Source organism: Ylistrum balloti, unplaced genomic scaffold (assembly GCF_031769215.1).
Source record: "Ylistrum balloti isolate Yb309-2 unplaced genomic scaffold, AGI_CSIRO_Ybal_v1 Utg370508, whole genome shotgun sequence".
In the NCBI taxonomy this organism is placed as follows: Eukaryota; Metazoa; Mollusca; class Bivalvia; order Pectinida; family Pectinidae; genus Ylistrum; species Ylistrum balloti.
Window position 1 is genome coordinate 1092011 of NW_026782328.1, and position 18685 is coordinate 1110695.

The 18685-nt window shown below is 34.9% G+C and overlaps 1 pseudogene; it reads left to right on the forward strand.

Annotated features, from left to right (window-relative positions):
- The first annotated feature begins 1732 nt into the window (after window positions 1-1732).
- LOC132555610 (sodium- and chloride-dependent glycine transporter 2-like) lies at window positions 1733-17786 on the forward strand (annotated as a pseudogene).
- Window positions 17787-18685: the final 899 nt, after the last annotated feature.

The window sequence follows — 18685 nt, forward strand, 5'->3', positions numbered from 1 at the left end:
CCAATTGTATATTCTGTAACGCCGAAGGGCGAAAAAAAAATCAAGGTGAAGGGTAACTGGACAAGTGAAGGAACATTTCAATTGAGTTTGATGGTTGGAGAAGAGTTCTAGAAGTAGCAGATCAGAAATCCGATGAACAACTCTTGACTAGAATTAGAGGACATGCTTTGTTTGCATGCGAAGCTCAATTTCACAAGAGCTGTAGAGTCAAATACATTACAGACCCAAAGCAATGGAGAAGTACTGATGACGAGAAGAGGACAGAGCAGGAAAAGCTTGAACTGGCACATATGACTGCGTATCAGAATGTGTGTGGTAAGATTAAGAAAGATGTGATATGTGACAAACAGATTGTCACAATGTGTGAGCTTGTTCAGGTCTATATTTCGAGCCCGCAAGATACGGAGTTCGCCAATCCTTACTACCGTAGTGAGAAACTGAAGGTGAACTATTGTGGCAAACAACAAAGCGGTCCAGTATAAGCAACAAGGCAATATTGCCTTCCAACTATTTGTGAAATCCCAAAGGCAGGGCTTGCAGTTGGACATGAATAAGATGATGACGTACCCACTGACCCCTGTCCCATACAGCATTGGAACAGCAGATGGATTTCTGGAAAAGACAGACAAATCTAAATCTTTCCAGTATCTGACCAAAGAATGTGAGGATGCACCGGTTCCATCGGCTGTCAAAACTTGTGGTCCATGACGGTAATGCCTACTTCTATTACCTCAAGGAGATAACAGCAAATTTCAGCTTGATCTGCAACAAGATTTTTGGCATGATGTCAACGACAACAGATGCGGTGTTCAGCTCAGATATGTATACTCCCAATTCTTTCAAATCCATGGAACGTGAAAGAAGGGGCTGTAGTGAGAAGCACAAAGTAACCTCCTGATTGGAAGCAGTTCCTGACAAATGATGACAACAAGACACAATTCATAAATCTCCTCTGCAAGACGTGGAGTAATCATTCATATTCCAATAAGCTCATTGGAAGAAAAGTCATCATCACAAGTGAAGGAGCTGCATACCAGCTGACGTCTGCAGATGGACAAAGCACAGTGAAGATGGAGATCGAAACTCTACGTTCATTCTGAGAGGAAACTTATTTCAGAATAGTTCTGTACTGCATGTATGGAAAGGACATGGGATACGAGTACATCCGAATCAAAAGTCCAGACAGTGATGTTTTCTTCATCCTACTGCACTACGCCCTCACAATGCCAAATGTAGTAATTCTATTTGACACTGGCACTGGAAATTAGCAGCGACTGATCAACATCACCGAACTGGCAGAGGGCTATACACAGAACCATGGCACAGCACTCATGTGTCTCAATGCATACACCAGATGTGACACTACCAGCGTATTCAAAGGAATAGGAAAGATAAAGCCACTGACAACTCTCCAGAAAACTCCTAAGTTTGCTGCTGTACTCTGAAGGTTGGGGGAAACTTGGGACATAACCGAAGACCTTGTTCATGAACTGGAGGAATTCACGTGTGCCATATATGGTTGTGCTAGAGAGAACAAGGTTAATGGACTGTGAGATACATCCGCATACAGAAGCTGTATGCCAAGGAAGACCAACCCCATCCTTCAAAGAATGAGGATCACTTCCACCATGCAGAAGTTTGGAGCAGCACGTAAGACATGTCAACTATCAGGTTGGAATCTGGAAGAGGGCTCACATTGTTGATCCAGATATTCCAAATGTGAAGGTCGACCATGGTAGGAGGTCAAGGATGGAAAGCTGGAGCCACTGTGGTACAAAGGGGGTGCACGATGGACCCTTCTAGCTCCTTGACTAGTGGTAAACGCAACAGCAAGTGTCAACTAGTGTTTGTTTGCAGCTGATAGTTGTAATCAATTTCTCTCAGAGAGTGTTGTAATTTTGTGAAGAGTTTAATTTTAAGTATTGCAATGCTTCCTCGAAATCAAACGTATAGGAAAAATAACGAAATGTAACCGCTTAGTCTCTTTAAGAGAACAAGCATGTGTAGTCTAACCTAAAATATTTAGTATTTTATTACCTACTATGAATATTGTATAGTTCACAAATATGATGTTTACAACAAAGCCACATATTAGTTTTCAATATACATTTCGCAATTTGAACTGTCATTTACATACAAACAAGCAGCTGTTCATGTATATATTTCAATTTTTCAGCTTTTAATATTGTATAGTTCACAAATCTGATGTTTATGACAAAGCCACATCTTAGTATTCAATATACATTTCGCAATTTAAACTGTCGTTTACATACAAACAAGCAACTGTTCATGTATATATTGCTTTGAAAGAAAAGTCTTCAGATTGTCATAGTTCTCATTCATGCACATTACGTGAGATGCAAAGTAACTTGATATCGTTGACATCTGAATGCAGTCCTTTTTCGGATGATATTTTTTGTGATATACTAGCATTGGGTTTCATGGGTTGATGTATAGATCCTTGTCTGTAATTTTGTTCTACATGTAGACTCAATCACGATAATACGACCGAGGATTCAATCTATGACATCTGTTTTGCTCCAATTTCAGGGTTACTATAAACATTACGAACTGGCAGTAAATAAGACACAACTAGAAGACTGATATGATATTTGTTAACTTTACGCCGATAATTCCTGAAGGAGTTTGGAAAAACATTAATATACAAATTAGTGTCTCCATTTCATTACGAATCTGTGAAATCTTTCACTGACTTTAGTAGAATTGAAGTAAAAGCTAAGTTTCATTATTAAAGTTATTCTTTAATTTGTCGTGTGCGAAAAGAAAAATAACTTTTATCTAAAATCCCCGATAAAACATATCCATAGACTAGCTATTTTAGTAATTTCATTGCTCTAGAGAGGGACTCAAATTTAAATTGCTATTATTTTTATTCTACTCTTACATGTAAAGGGTACCACGGCTTGTAACAATTTTGAGACCAGGTCTCCACGCAGCAATAACGTGTCACATTGCCCGGTCAAAAATGTTTGATATCTGTAACATGAAAAACCAAGAAAATATATATCATAAACACGTGTTTCCGAGAGCATAACACAGAACGTCTTCATGAAATGATCCTATTGATATGAATTTCTATTAAAATTAATTATTTCTAAAGTATTAACCTAGATTAATACATGCTATTTGTGACAGATTGTTAGAAGTTCATGAATACTGAAAGCGCATTTGTATTTGGGTGTACAATTTTATGAGGAGAAATATGAAACGAAAATCTTAGAAACTACTTTTTGGTATTGATGCCATTAAATGAAAACAAAACTGGTATTGAATTCTCGTGAGTTTTATACATTGCTCTGTTTACTAGGACTCAGATTAAATGTAGCTTAACCTGTAAAGGAAAAGTGTACATTTGAAGTTTTTACCTTATATATGTACATGTATATGCACTCATAACAAAACTATTTCACTTCGAGAAAGTGGACCAGGTTACCCTAAGTGTTGCGCCAATCAAGCAGAGTGACATTGATCGTGCTTCACACTATATATAAGTCACACTCTCCTGCTCCTTTGACGTTACTCCCTGTTTTCATTGAGATATTTTAAGTCTCCAGTCGAGACTCCAAATACCACACGTTGTGCGCCAATGTGAAAGAAAACGGAAAATTCACATTTCTGTCGAGTGCCCCAACCAGAAATCGAACACAAGTCTCCAGTGTGATAATCGACTTATTTCTACCAACTGAGCCAAAGGAGCATGCTCCACAAGGTAAGTCACAGATACCGTATTTAATATTTTGTTTAATACACACTGACGTGCCCCTTATACAAATGAAATCGGTATCTTCTGAGGCCTTACCAGAAACATAGAATGCACGTAAACTCACAGATTTGCGGACGGGACAAGAGATGTGGGGTGCAATATTTTGTTCAATCGAATTGTCGGTTGCAACGCAAGGGAAATCAAAAGCTTTGAAACTTCATGGAATTTCCGTTCATTTGTCACTAAGAAACCATATGCAATAATTATGGAAAAAAAAATTTTTTCAGAATATTCCATTGCCTATAGGACACGAAGGTTCATAACGAATGAAATCGTAATTGCAACCTACAAGTATACCTTATTCCGTACGGTGCGACAAGCTATCGACGATTTAGTCACCATTTAAATTCTTGTATTAAAATCATTTGAATAATATACCCTCTGATGTATATGACTTTGTTAAATCATGAATCAGACTTCTACAATCAGAAGACGCATTCTTTCACTGTAATTCATAATAAGTGAATCATAGGATTTTCGAAGTATCGAACTGAAAATGGCTCGTATCGTTATGAATCATGTAGGTTACGCTTCCAAGAAAAAGGGCTCGTGGAGATGTTAAAATACTAGCTTTGTGAGGTAATTCTACGTGATGTGACGTCATATATTTGCAATTTTATGCTAAAATTACATAATTTTATCGTACTTTGTTATCTATTTCTTTGCAAGTCCATATTCTTAATATGTCCTTAAATGTACAAAAATATCTTAATAGATTACGTACTGCAATACATTAATATTATTTTTTTATTACATTTTTAGTTTTGTATCCGATGTTATGCATTGTAGTTACTGATTTGATGTGTTTTCAGACCTGTCAGTGGATGTTATATTTTGTCCAATCATTATGTTACAATATAAAATATATGTGTAAAATATGCATGTGCAGCTGTTGACAACGGGATTTGTCCGAAACACATGTCGAGTATACTTTTACACGGTATATTCTATTAGACCTAATATTCAAATCTTAGAACAGCTGTATCACACAGTTGCAATCATTATTAGGGTTATACTGTATCTATTATTTTATTAGTATATAAAGGTTGTGTTCATTAATGATTAAATTACCCACAATTCATTATTGTATATCAAGTTATATGTAATATGACGAAGGATGAAAAGGAGAGTAAAGTACAATATTGAATGATGATGATACGCATATCCATATTGTTGAAAATACAACATGTAAACACAGTCATAATCCAAAGTCAAATTCAATAAAACAATTAGGACAAAATGCAAACAAAATGAAGATTTACATGGATACTCCTGAAAAAGTACAAGGATAATAAGACCAGATGTTCCGTAAAGAGCAAGCGTCTTCTGCTTCATCAACGACACACGCTGTGTAAACCTTGATCAATCTATGTTAGTAATGTCACGTGTTCAAATGAGAACAAGGCATACATCAACGAATTCAACATGCAAACTACCAAGCATCAAATACGTCCAGCATTATATCACACAAAGAAATAGAGTACTCATTAAAACTTCCCATAAACTTCGTCAACCTGCATCTTTTAATATCCTGTGAGAAAATAAGACAATCCTACTAAATGTAGCTTTGTCGTCTAAGTAACTGATAAACTAGATTTGATAATCGGTAATCCACGAAAACTATTCGTTCATGCATGTAGGTGTACGGTACATTGATATCAGATAACACTTATGATGGTACTTTTATCACAGTAGAGGAACCTAGTCAGAATATTATCCCTGAAGTGATTTCATTTTGTGTCATTCTTGTGCTTAACATATAGTGAATGTCTTGAGTATAACAGAATTGCCTTATTTAAATGGCTGGATTGTATCATTTTGTCAGAGTTTTGTCACATGTGCACAAATTACATGATTACAGGAGCGTTGATATTTATATGGGGCTCATGTGTCAAATTTCAATACACGTTGTAATTTGTAGGTGGACAGCAGAGAAAAGGTGGTGAAAATCCAAAAATACCGATGCACAGATGGTAAGAAACGGTACTTCATTGTTTATTCAAAGCCTTTTCAAGAACAACCTATCTTAGAATAACAGATAGATGGCAGATGGAGCGTTATTGTAATATTTAGGCACATTGTGTTAGTTATGCTATGTTGAAGTTAAAGGAGTGATTAATGTAGCGTGTTAAAGTGTTATATATGTTATCTGCAATATATTATTGGATACAATTTCGATTGCATGTACTCTTTAATAATAAAAATATGGAGAAAAGTGACGAACTTTTTCTCATATTTGTTTTCAAGGTTTGAAAACCAAATATTATACTAATAATCAAACTGATTTGTTTTATAAAAATTTAAAAAAAGTGTCCAACACTTTTAACACATAAGAATCGAAGAACGGTCTAATTTAAGGTTTATGAAATAATAATTAATGTACTACCTCTGAATGAGGTAACTTATATTACAACACGTAGATTTATCCGACGTTGTCTATATACAAAGTAAGAATCGTAATCGCAGTGAATTTTTTTTTTTCATTTTTTCTATCTATAAGTGTGAACATTGAAAATTGATATACAGCTTGTTACAACTTAGTATCTTTAAAGATACCTTCTTAATTTGTGTGCCAAATGACGACGCAGTTTACTGTATTTGTTTGGGGCAAAAAAAAAAAAAAATAATAATAATAAATGAGCAGTTGATTTGATATACAAGGACCCGCTTCCATCACGATTTTTGTGCAAGAAGTCGTCAACTGACGGACAAACTCGTAATATAAGGTTTGAAAAGATGCAGATTGATGAAAATCACGAGGAATTTTAACGGTTGTCATAGTGATTTTTATGAGTAATAGTCTATTCCATATGCGATATGAAGCTGGACACGTTTGATACTCATAAGGTTGCCTGATTGTTCCGTTGTTGCTTAAATTGTTCTCATTTGAGAACGTGGTTACTGACTTGACCAATATTTACATACGGGTGTCGCCGATGACGCAGAAGACGCTCGGTCTTTCGGAACACATGATGTTATTAAGTTGCATTTGTGTAAAAAGAGATTCATAATTTTGCCCTTTGATATGATACCACTTTTTTTTTCTACTAAATACTATTGTAATGACAAATAAAAATAAATTCCTTAACTACTACGACTGCAAATAGATATATTAACTATTTATATGGAGTATCTTTTTACTTGTTTTTATAAGCAGCGCTCTGAAAGCTGGTGACGTGGCATATCAACCAAGGAAAATGATGTGTTTGTTATTGTAATACAACGAAAATACGTTAAATATAAAAAGAGTAGTAGAAATGCGGGTATAATTTGAAATCAATCCGTATCGTTTATGAAACTTTATAACACGATAAAAGTTACAAAAATAATAACTAAAAAAGAAATAATAACAAAATCATTTTGAAAAATAAATAACGCGTGTTCTTTAATAAAATACAAGACAAAGAGCAACGTGTTGAATTACGGCCTCTGATATATGTATAATATGTAAAACTTCATTTTCCTAGCTATATCATTTTATGCAGTTTAAAGGATAAGGTATATAAACACATAGAACCTGGTTTTTCCATGAAACATAATGGATTCAACGGCACAGGTTGCAGAGGAAGGCCGACGCAGTATTCAAAGCAGGACAAAATGGGGCAGTAAACTACAGTTTCTTCTTTCAGTTCTTGGAATGAGTGTAGGATTTGGGAATATCTGGAGATTTCCTTACGTGTGTATGAAAAATGGCGGAGGCAAAATTTTCACGATTAATTCAAGAGTTTTATAAAATAGAAAAACAATCTCTGAATAATATCTTAATATGGTTCTATTAATGCTTGTATTTAGTTGAATGACTTTGTTTATGATATTATTAAAAATCTTTTGTTTGGTCGGTGTTATTCACGAAAGATGCTTTTTACAAGTTTGAAACAAAAGCACATACGAATACACGTCATAAAAATTATAGTTTGATAGAATATAAATCATGTAGTTATTAGCTATGGTGTGGACACTTGAATAGTAATATATTTAGTTCGCATGTTATTATGATAAATGCTGACAACACTTAATTAAGAATACAAAGCTACCGTCAAATGTATTATATTACATTTTAGTCATTGAAATGTAGGTATATATCAGTTTATAAAAAAACTAATATCAGTTTATAAAAACTTATATCATTATTGCAATAATAATAGTAAACTTTATATCACTTTACATCGAAAGAGATGCTATAGCTTTTCGAGTGACGATTAATATCAATCATAACGTTGTTTCTGTTCACTTCATAGAAATTCGTCGATCACATCTTTCCCATGCATAACTATCACTTATTTGATATATAAAACAGTTTTATTATTATTATTAATAATCTGTTTTCATTTAAAATTTAACATTTCACGTTCAATATTGTATATATATATATATAATTATATTTCACTTTTATAACAGATTGTATCTGTATTTGCAATAAGCTTCGCACTTGTGAAAATATAGATATATTCTGTCATACATTTACCTTATCTATGGCATCCTTAATTGTTTCTTGACATCAGCAGGAACATCCTATTTCAGGAGCCTTCCTTATACCATACGTCCTTGCTGTACTCTTCATGGGAATTCCATTGTATTTCCTGGAGTTATCTTTTGGCCAATTCACCGGAAAGTCGTTCAAAGATGTTTGGAGCTATTGTCCTGTAGTTCAAGGTAACGTTTCTTATTCAAAAGACAATTAAAATCTACTTAAAACACATTCGTTTTATCAACGTTGAAATAGTCTTTTCAGGTGCAATTTCATTACATTGTTCCAACCATTTAGTGTTGTTTGTGGTTATCAATCATTAGTTAAGGCTTCATTATTTGTCCGGGACATATTCGGCATGTCCGTGATGTTTTTAAATAGTTTCCTTCGTCTAGTCCTTTTGAATTATATTGTACCAGTGTGAAAGTTATATTGAAGTTTTTCGTTCATATTTCAGTATTCAGGCATTTTTTAAAAATCTGTTTACGTTTTAATATATTTTCATCGATTTATTATTGCTAATATATGCAGCTGTATTTGATATAGTTTTAATGATGCTACTGAATGCTTTCCTTTAATTTCAGCGGATACATATTGATATGTGATTTTTAAGTACTGAAATATTATTATCAGAATAATGATTTACAAAGTGTAATTCCGTGATAAAAGTGTATAGATAGAAAACAACGCTTGACACAGAATCACAACTCAAAGAAACATTAATACATATATGCATTTGTATATATAGATATGTAACATTTATGTTTTTCGATCACATTTCAAAATATACAATAAAAGTTAATTATTGAAAAAAATGTTTATAGAAGTGGTAGGATAAACTTCATATTGCATACGCAAGGTGAATCCCCTGGTCGCGTAAGTGTTATGTATACTCTCGATACAGATCTGCCTGCTCCATAGGTGATTGGGAGCCCTCGGATATTTGGATGAGCGGGTGAACTTTTAACTGCAATACATAGAAGTATAGATTCTGACTGTACCGCTGCCCTCACAATCAGGGCTTCGTACCTGCAACGTGTATCGCGTCCTACGGTAGAGCAAACATCTGGCCTGTACCCTGAACAATTCACAGACAGAGGCGTTGTATCATCCGACACAGACAACAACTGACAGAACTATTGTTCCCGAGAAGACACTGACTAACGACCGACACCGTATCCTGGCCCACTCACAATCCTCTTTCTTGAGAGAACCAGTTCCTGACACAACCTGTCACTGCGGTTTGCCTACTAAGGACAGAAAAGAAAGTATGGCCATTGAACTGGGCTGCTAGTGTTGCCTTTTTATGCAGCCCCTTACTCAGGAGGAGCTTCTTAGCGTACCCAAGACCACTCACACAAACACCACGTACAACGTACTGTACCAGAGTAGCCTTTTCAGGAAACCCCTTTTATAAGAGCAATGGCGTTGGTACTATGTACAATGGTTTACCTTTGCTGCAAAATAGCTTTTTATCTATCTCTTCGATATTCAACGAAATATCCAACAGACTTTTCGACCAAGAGTATTGATGGTAGACTGCTTTCATGTACCTGACAGTCTTGTAAAGCACAAGTACCAGGATATTTGCATAATTAAACTATTCATTTTAGAATCAATTTCAGTATAATCATATTCACAGAGTAAACTGCCTTTCTCATTAATGAAAGAATAATTAGAAATGATTGGCTATCACTTTATGTCTTCTTCTCATTAGTAATCAAATATAATTAACAGAAGTAGCAACCGTTTACCTAACGTTATAAGGGGGATAACTCTAACGAAAAATCATCACACATTCCCAGACAAGGTGAATATAAAGTGGAAAAAACAATGGGAAATCGCTATTATATTGATTTAAAAGAGCTGAAGATTTTACCATTTATTTCAGAGATCGAATTGGCACCGATAATGGACTGAAGCATGAACCACATGAGTTGCCTGTAATATAAAAAATGTAACACTCTGCGACCAATGAAATTAATAACAATAAATAAATTTCCTAGATGAAATGCATCGGAGCGATGACGTCGCATTTTATTCTATTTTTTTTTCTATTTTAGGAATCGGCATTGGTTTCCAAATAGCATTGGTATTTTTTTACATGCTTTTGCATCATGTTGTTTGCCTGGACACTCTACTATCTGTACTATAGTTTCTACAACCCGTTGCCATGGAGTATCTGTGACAACGAATGGAACACTCCTTATTGTTTCAGCGCTACGGAATTGGAGTTGACAAACTTGAAAAACTTACATAAAAACGGGACTGAGGACAATTCTCATCACCAACTTATTAACGCCTGTCATAATACAAGTAACACCAGAACAACATATCCTGAAACGTCGAAGATAACCGCTGTCAATCAGCTGTGTAATCTGTCGTCATTTATCAATGAAAACACACTAAGCACGGTTAATGCCTCTCAAGTTCATATTTGGCACGGTCACAGCGCGGAAGAGGAACTTTGGCAGTAAGTAAAAAACAAACGCATACGAATACATCATACGGCAGGAAAGCGCGTTAACATATCTATTTTTCCATAAATATAGCAGAAGAAGAATGGGGTTCGCCTGTTTCCTATTGGTAAACATTTACAAACTTTCTAAATTTTGTATATGGATGAAGATATTCGGCTTGGGAAAGTACTGCTGTTACCCATCTAATCATGATCATTCAAATTCATGAGTGCAATTGGATACTGTAAACTGCGTTACGTCTGTTTTCTCGTCTGACTCTGCATACAGAACGTTACTTAGAATTAATACGACTTCCCAATACATATTGAAACTAGAATAAAAAATAGAACCTTGAAGACATCGCAGTTTTTCTACTTGGGAATTGCCATTTCACTGTAAAAGAATCTTTTGCTGTTTAGAAGATTATTATTAAGATAATTCATTACACTTCTGTACTAAGAAAAAAGGAAAAAAATCGACGTTGCTTTAATACAATAAACGTAGGATTTGTTTTTTCCACACAATCAGAAATTATTAATTCTGTATAACGATATATATTTAAGGTACAAAATACTGGACATATCATCAGGACTGGATAACATAGGCTCTATAAACGGAAACGTAGTAGTATGCATGGCTGTGTCCTGGGCTCTGTTATGTCTCTGTGTCAGTAAAGGTATCCGGACATCTGGAAAGGTAACGTATTGATTAAACGGTATATGTATCCGAGATCAATAAAAGGACTGATTGATAAGTTGTGAGCCTCATATTTTAGGGTTTGATTTTAAGAGGACATATTGCATTATTTTTTCAACATGTTGCCCTTCAGTATCTATACACTTGTGCTAGCGATGTTTACGTGCCTCAATGTCACTTTTAAAGTCCTTTGCATGACCATTCAGAAAGTCCTCCACCGCATGTAAGACGTCATCATCTAATCGAAAGTGGGTACCAGAAATGGCCTTTTCAAATTTAGAAATAAATCAAAATCTGATAGCGCAGGATCAGATGAATAAGGCGGATGCTCAGTTAATTCAAAGCTAATGCCGCCATGACAATGACAGATTAGTAAACGGGAACATTGTCCTGTTGGAACCTTTACAAAGTTTAATATGTACTCTTAACTGCCTAAGAAGTAATGCATACTATGTTCCATTGATTGTACATATAATCTACCATCAGAATACCAGGTGATGTAGCAGACTTTGACTTTTTTGGCGCGGTTGCACCAGGTTGCTACCATTGTTTTGACAGTTGTTTGGCCTCTGGGGTTCAGATCAACACGCGACAAAGTCTGTATGTGTGCTTTTGATCAACTGTCAGAAGTCTTAGGACCAAACGGGCTGAAAGCTTTATCACTACAAGATCTTCCGTTAGAATGGATTACTCCTTCTTGTGTAATCCCAGCTGTACTGACTATATATCTCTCTATAACTCGCCTATCAGCCATAACAATATAACGGATTTTACTGACCAATTCTGTGGTTGCAACGTCACCCCAAAGTCTCTGCTTGCCACGACGCTTAAATTCTGCCACTCACCATTTCTCTGTAGCACACGAAGGGGCATCGTTCCCTATATTTCTACCACATGGATATCCTCAGGTGCTAGAAGTTTCGAATGCAATTATTGAATCACTGCTCTTTCAGCTGGTTTGTCCATATTGCAACAGTCACTTGCCTTGTTCACTTTAGAGTATTACCTCTTCGGCATAAACTGACGAAATGACACCAGTCTACTAATACACAACCTTAAATAGTCGGGGAATTGTAGAGCTGAAAAAGGACATCCCTGTTCTGCTTCTTCAATACAAGGCTCACAACTTCTCAATCAGCCCCCGTAGTATAAAATATGATTTTCTTTTTTTTTTAATGAACTATAAAGGGATTACAAGCAGTTATTCATTTCATAGGTAGCAAATCATACATGTAGTTGATGTTAAATCTGGAGGGTAGATCCGATGAGTCAGATAAAATCGCCCTAAACTGATGCTGTGTGAAAAAAAAACGACATAAAATTTCACTGAATTGTATTTATGTTACAGGTGGTGTATGTAACAGCCACACTTCCGTATCTTCTTCTAAGCATTCTGCTCGTTCACACTCTCACGTTACCGGGCTCGGTTGATGGAGTGATGTTTTTCATCAGACCTGATTTTAGCTCTCTTACAAACATCCAAGTGAGTTATTTTTTATATTAACATCAAGTTGAAGTGGACAATCAGTATGAGACATGTAACATTCTCAAATTTCGAATGCGTCTTTTTCAACTCGCAAAGAATTTTGTCATTTATTACGACTAATTTTGAATTTGCTTATTAGCCTATTTGATTGCAACATTTTAATCCCGTAAAATCAGTGATGAGTCTTAGAAAGACGAAATAGCTGTATTGCAGTATGATTAGTTGTTTAGATCTACGGTATCTAATATTCAATTTACAATAGAAACCAAAATTCCTGTTATTTCTACATTTTTCTTTAATTTCTTGTTGGTATGGAAAACATCAAACAATAAGTTATTCCAATGATTGCCTATATAGAACTCTGTAATCAGTGTTGTTAATGATAAACCTGCTGTATATGTTTAATTGAAAACGTCATTGTGTGTCACCTATAACCCAATATTAACATTGAACGACGCGTAGCTAACGTTTTAGGTAATTTATAGGTCTGGTTAGACGCTGGAATTCAAGTTTTCTTTTCCCTCGGGCTTGGAGGAGGAGTGATAATTACACTTTCCAGTTTCAACACCTTTTACAATGACTGTCTGAGGTAAATGTTTAATGACCATCAAACGCCAAATTAACGATTATTTAGCTGGTTTATTCTTCGGAAATAACTACATGCTGCCGTACGTTTCGTAGATTTTGCTTGATTTCATCATGTTTAGTGTCATATTACTTTGAAAGTAGCAAATGAAGGGAACTCAATGCAAGCGTTTATATGATTTTCTTATCATTTTTCATTGTCTTTCATAGATGGTGAAATTAGACATTGTGTAAGACCTATTCTACATAGTGAAATCTAAGACATGTATTTTATGTAGTTGTGAAGACTTATTACCTCTCCCAGTTTTCAAAAGTTAGTCGAATTTATTAATAGAATCTTCCCCTACCCTGAGGGTGTGATAGAGAAATCTCCAACCCGAGGGGTGATTTTTGTTGTTGTCTAACCCCGAGGGTTGGAGATTTCTCTGTCACATCCTCTGAGGGTAGGGGTTGATTATTTTTCTCCTACCTCATTATTTCCGCCACGACGTAAAAAAAAATCCCACGGTACAAGTGCCTGAATGGCGCATGAATATCACCATTCACGTTTCCAAAATTCTACATTCTTCCGCGAGAGCAAAATGACAGACTACAAACGCAATATGAATAACCATTAAAAATATTTATTTTTTGGAAATTAAATATTTTAACCAGCGATAGATACATGGAAATACTTGTATTGAACAACATTTAACTCCGTATCATTTATTAAGGTAGGGTAGGCTTGCCGCAATGTCATGGTCAAAAAGGGGATTTCCCAGTTTATAATGACGTCAATTGTTTATGCGCGCGAAAAATTGCAATGGTGTGAGTGTCACGCGTGTGTTCATTCAGAATCAGAGTCATAGATGATCCTCCGACGTTTATTTGTGTTCACTGGACAAGGATTGTTATAGTTAATGTTAACTGTGATGTTACAGTCGCGCATTACGGAACCTGCAAACAAAGCGTCCACTCGTCGGTTTGAGTCAGTTGTGATAGCCGACTGAGGTCACCGAGTGCAGTCATGTGGGATAGATTTATCCTCCATGGGTGTTCGACATGGGACATGTCTATCCTACATGGGCAGAGGTGGGAGAAAAAATTATAACTGAACTTATGTTTATTGATTTATCATAATCTGAATCAGGAGACTAAATAATGACGATGATTTTTGGTGTGTATTTTAGGGACGCATATATTCTCACAATTGTCAATGAGGCTACCAGTGTGTTTGGTGGATTTATTATATTTTCTGCATTCGGTTTTATGGCCCATCAGGCAAATGTGCCCATTACAGAAGTTGCAAAATCCGGTAAGTGTCAGGAGTTGATATTCCAAGAATACCTTAAAGTCTTATTGTCATTTATTTAAACTAGGGGATTAATATACTTTTATATTCAATATTGAAATAAATGTTTTGTGGTATTCTATTATCATACATCTAAAATATTATTTAGATGGTAGTTTCATGCTATTTACTTACACTTAACATAATTTACTTTCATTCTCTAGGTCCAGGTTTAGGTTTTGTGGCCTACCCCATGGCTGTTTCACAGATGCCTCTGTCCAACGTCTGGGCTGTATTGTTTTTTTATAACTATGGTAACACTTGGATTGGACAGCATGGTAATATATTCATAGCAGTATTGTCATTATTGTTTAGAACGTGAAGCAGTGTTTTAAAACATAAACAAAGATTAGGATCGATGTATATTTATCTATATGTTGTCGTTGCCGAATGTTCACTATTTCGTTAGACGTTTTTTTGATGGTCCAAATATTCGCGGTTTTACCAAAAGTCATCATAAAATGGACAATGGTTTATTCGATGTATTTTTGTTTTTATTTTAATTTTCATCTGACAAAGAAAATAGAGAAGAAGAATACCCCTTTCAGATAACAACAGTTACAGTAAATGATTCGTTTAACAGAGCACCATTCAAAATTTATTTTGAATTGACGTTGATACTTCTGTTCATGGTATATGATTATTGTTTTTAAAGATTTAGACAATAAACCTTCTTGTTCATTATATTTCAGTTTGGAATTATTGAAGCTGAATTTGACTTTTTTGAAACTTGCTTCCCTTTCTTGAAAAAGACACAAACAATATCAAGAATAGTTCTCTCGTCGATATGCGTCTTAATATCGCTACCTTTCTGTACCCAGGTAAGATTATATAGTAGTTAATTTTATTCATTATGATCATTTCCGGAAGAACGTAAGATAAAGCATCGTCTCTGATAATATGCGTTTTGCCAATGTGATACAGAGGTTATTTGAAAGGTGATATCAGAGCTGGAACTGATGTACAGGTTTTGGCATATCAGGGCTGACAACTAGTTATTGATCTTGTGGATATCGCGTCATCGGAGTATGATATGTACTATCAAATCTGCCGATACATAATTGAATCCTGCATGATGTTGACATTCACTATGACAAACGCAGAACATTGATATGCTTTAAAACAAAATTTATCATAAACAGCAATGAGAAATTAATACGAACCAGTTGTATCAAACACGTTAATGCTTTATTCTATTATAGGTATAGATTGATATGAATTAATAAACAATAACTGATGATTTTACCTAATTTTCTTTCCAGGGTGGCGTGTATCTTTTCCAGCTGGCTGACTGGTATGTCTTTGCCTTTGCTCCAATGTTCTTTACATTAATAGAGTGCATCACGGTAGTCTGGATTTACGGTACGTTTTTCGTATTTGGGAGACGATATTATGTCTCGAAAATCGTTGCTGTAAATGATTTCACCATCAAACTGAAAAATGGAATTCATAAATAACTTCCCAGGAAAACGTGTTCATTTACAGATATAATGACTTATGACAAGCTGTATAGCAGTATTATCTGTAGTGCAAAATAATGATAATAGTAATAGTAATAAACTATACATATTTAGTAGGAGTTTAAAGTTTGAAAGTTTGAAAAATACCATGATCGTAAAATTATAAGCAGAACTATAAACACTAAATGTGTAATGCTCAGTTTTGACAGCATTTACAATATTTCAACGTTTGGCTGTCTTTGTTGTATCAACCAGGTATTTTTCTGGACATATTGTTAACATTTTTCGCACTAATATACAAACAGCAGATTTAAATGAATATACACGTGACGTTACTCGATGATCTCCTTACCAGGTGCTGAGAGGTTCTCTACGGACGTGGAATTGATGATCGGAAGAAGAGTACCTGGATATATCAAGTTTTGTTAGCGTTTTCTTTCTCCTCTTCTCTTAGTTGTACGCCATTTTTATTAATCTTTATTTGTAAATAATAACATTCTCAAGGTAATCTAAAGGCACTTTGCATCGTACCAAGATATATATTATAAAAGTGTCCATTCAATGAGGTAACAAATTACACAAAGCGCAGCTAATTTTGCATGTTGGTAATATATATTGGACACAAAATATTACGGATCATATATAATCTTGATTATCAGACATTATATTCATGCAATTGGGTATGTTTTACAACATAGATAATAAAACATACATCATGTATATTCAGCTGCCATTCAATCACCGTAAATGTCATAACTAACCGTCAATTTTTGTGCATGAAGGTGATGATGACAGCCGTGTTTGTATCATACGTGCCACCTACATATGGAAAGTATGTATACCCTGACTGGGTCTCTGGAGCAGGCTGGATATACGCCACCCTACCTGTGTTACCGTTCATAGCCGTGGGTTTGAAAGTCGTGTTCGAGTCTCCTGGAAAAACAGCTTTACAAGTATGATCATTATCTGTTGACAAATTTATATTGTGGGTTAAAGATTCCACAAGGAATTTGAAAAATATCGATATTTTATTGGACAACAACGTTTGTAGCAAATGTAAATATAGATATCAATATGTTTTTTCTGTGACATCTGTTGTTGTTATAATGATAGAGCTTTGCAGGTAAACAGCACTTTGTGTGCTATAATTGAATGAAGTCAATTTTTTCGGCAATTCGGTATCAGATCGCTACACATCGGGGTATTACTAATGAATGTTTTAGGAGTCGCAATTAAGCATCATAAGATAAAACCTCAGCAAGCTAGAGTAAATGATATTCTTCGATTGGAGACAAAATATCAGATGACAAATCAAATTATAAAATGAATACTTATATTCTGTTACAGAAACTATGTCGGTCAACGAATCCAACACCAGACTGGAAACCAGCAGAAAACAAAGTCGATTATAGGGTCATTCTCAGTGAGGAACAAGGGAACTTTAGACAACGGCTTCTCGCGAACCTCGGTTGCTTTTCCAGTAAGCAGACATATCTAGACAATCATACCTTCGTGTAACCAGTACAGAAAATATATTTGAACTGTGAACAGAATAACTGTAATGTAAAATTCTATTCTAAATTGTGTTTTCTAAGAAAATAGCTTTTATTTCAACAACCTAAACAACCTTACGTCTTTCTTGTACGAAATTAAAGATTGATGTCGGAGTCATGTCTTATCTTATGTTTCATATAACGATACAATTATCAAAAATCGAGGTTCAATGGAAATACATTCACATTGATGACCAGAACGAAGGGTATCGCAATGAGGTATAGAATGTAAGAGATGGCTACGATATCACGTAGACAATGGACCATCAAGATAATAAAGTTACATTTTAAGATTAATTCTTTACATTAAGATTGCGTAAAAACCTGAACTTTTATATGTATTACATATAAGAAGTATAAATATATATAGAGACTATATATACAGTAATGTGACTGAACTAAATCCAGGATGTGCGACATTTTTCGTAGATTTAATAATATCATTTTTCTAGCTGTATTTCATTGGCCATGGCAACAAAGAAAATCCTTCATACATATTTTAAAACACATGCATACTAGCTAATCGTGCTTTGCAATTACATTCAATTGCCAATTAACGATAAGGTTAAGGTCCTTCGTTTATATTGAATTTCTAAACTTCACAAGAATCAAAACAAATATTGCTGGTTCATATAATTGTTCAAACAAGCTTTTAACCACTATTCTTAAAACTATTGTATCTACCATTTCGGCAATCGTACATTAACAAATAACAACAACGAAAATAAAGACTTGTTTTACTTCTTAGGTTTTTATTTTTACGAAGGACAATGACCTCACACTGGAGTCACTTGCACATATGTAATCCTGTCTTCTATACTCTTCCATGTACGCAGAATCTCCAACATATATCACACTCCCCCC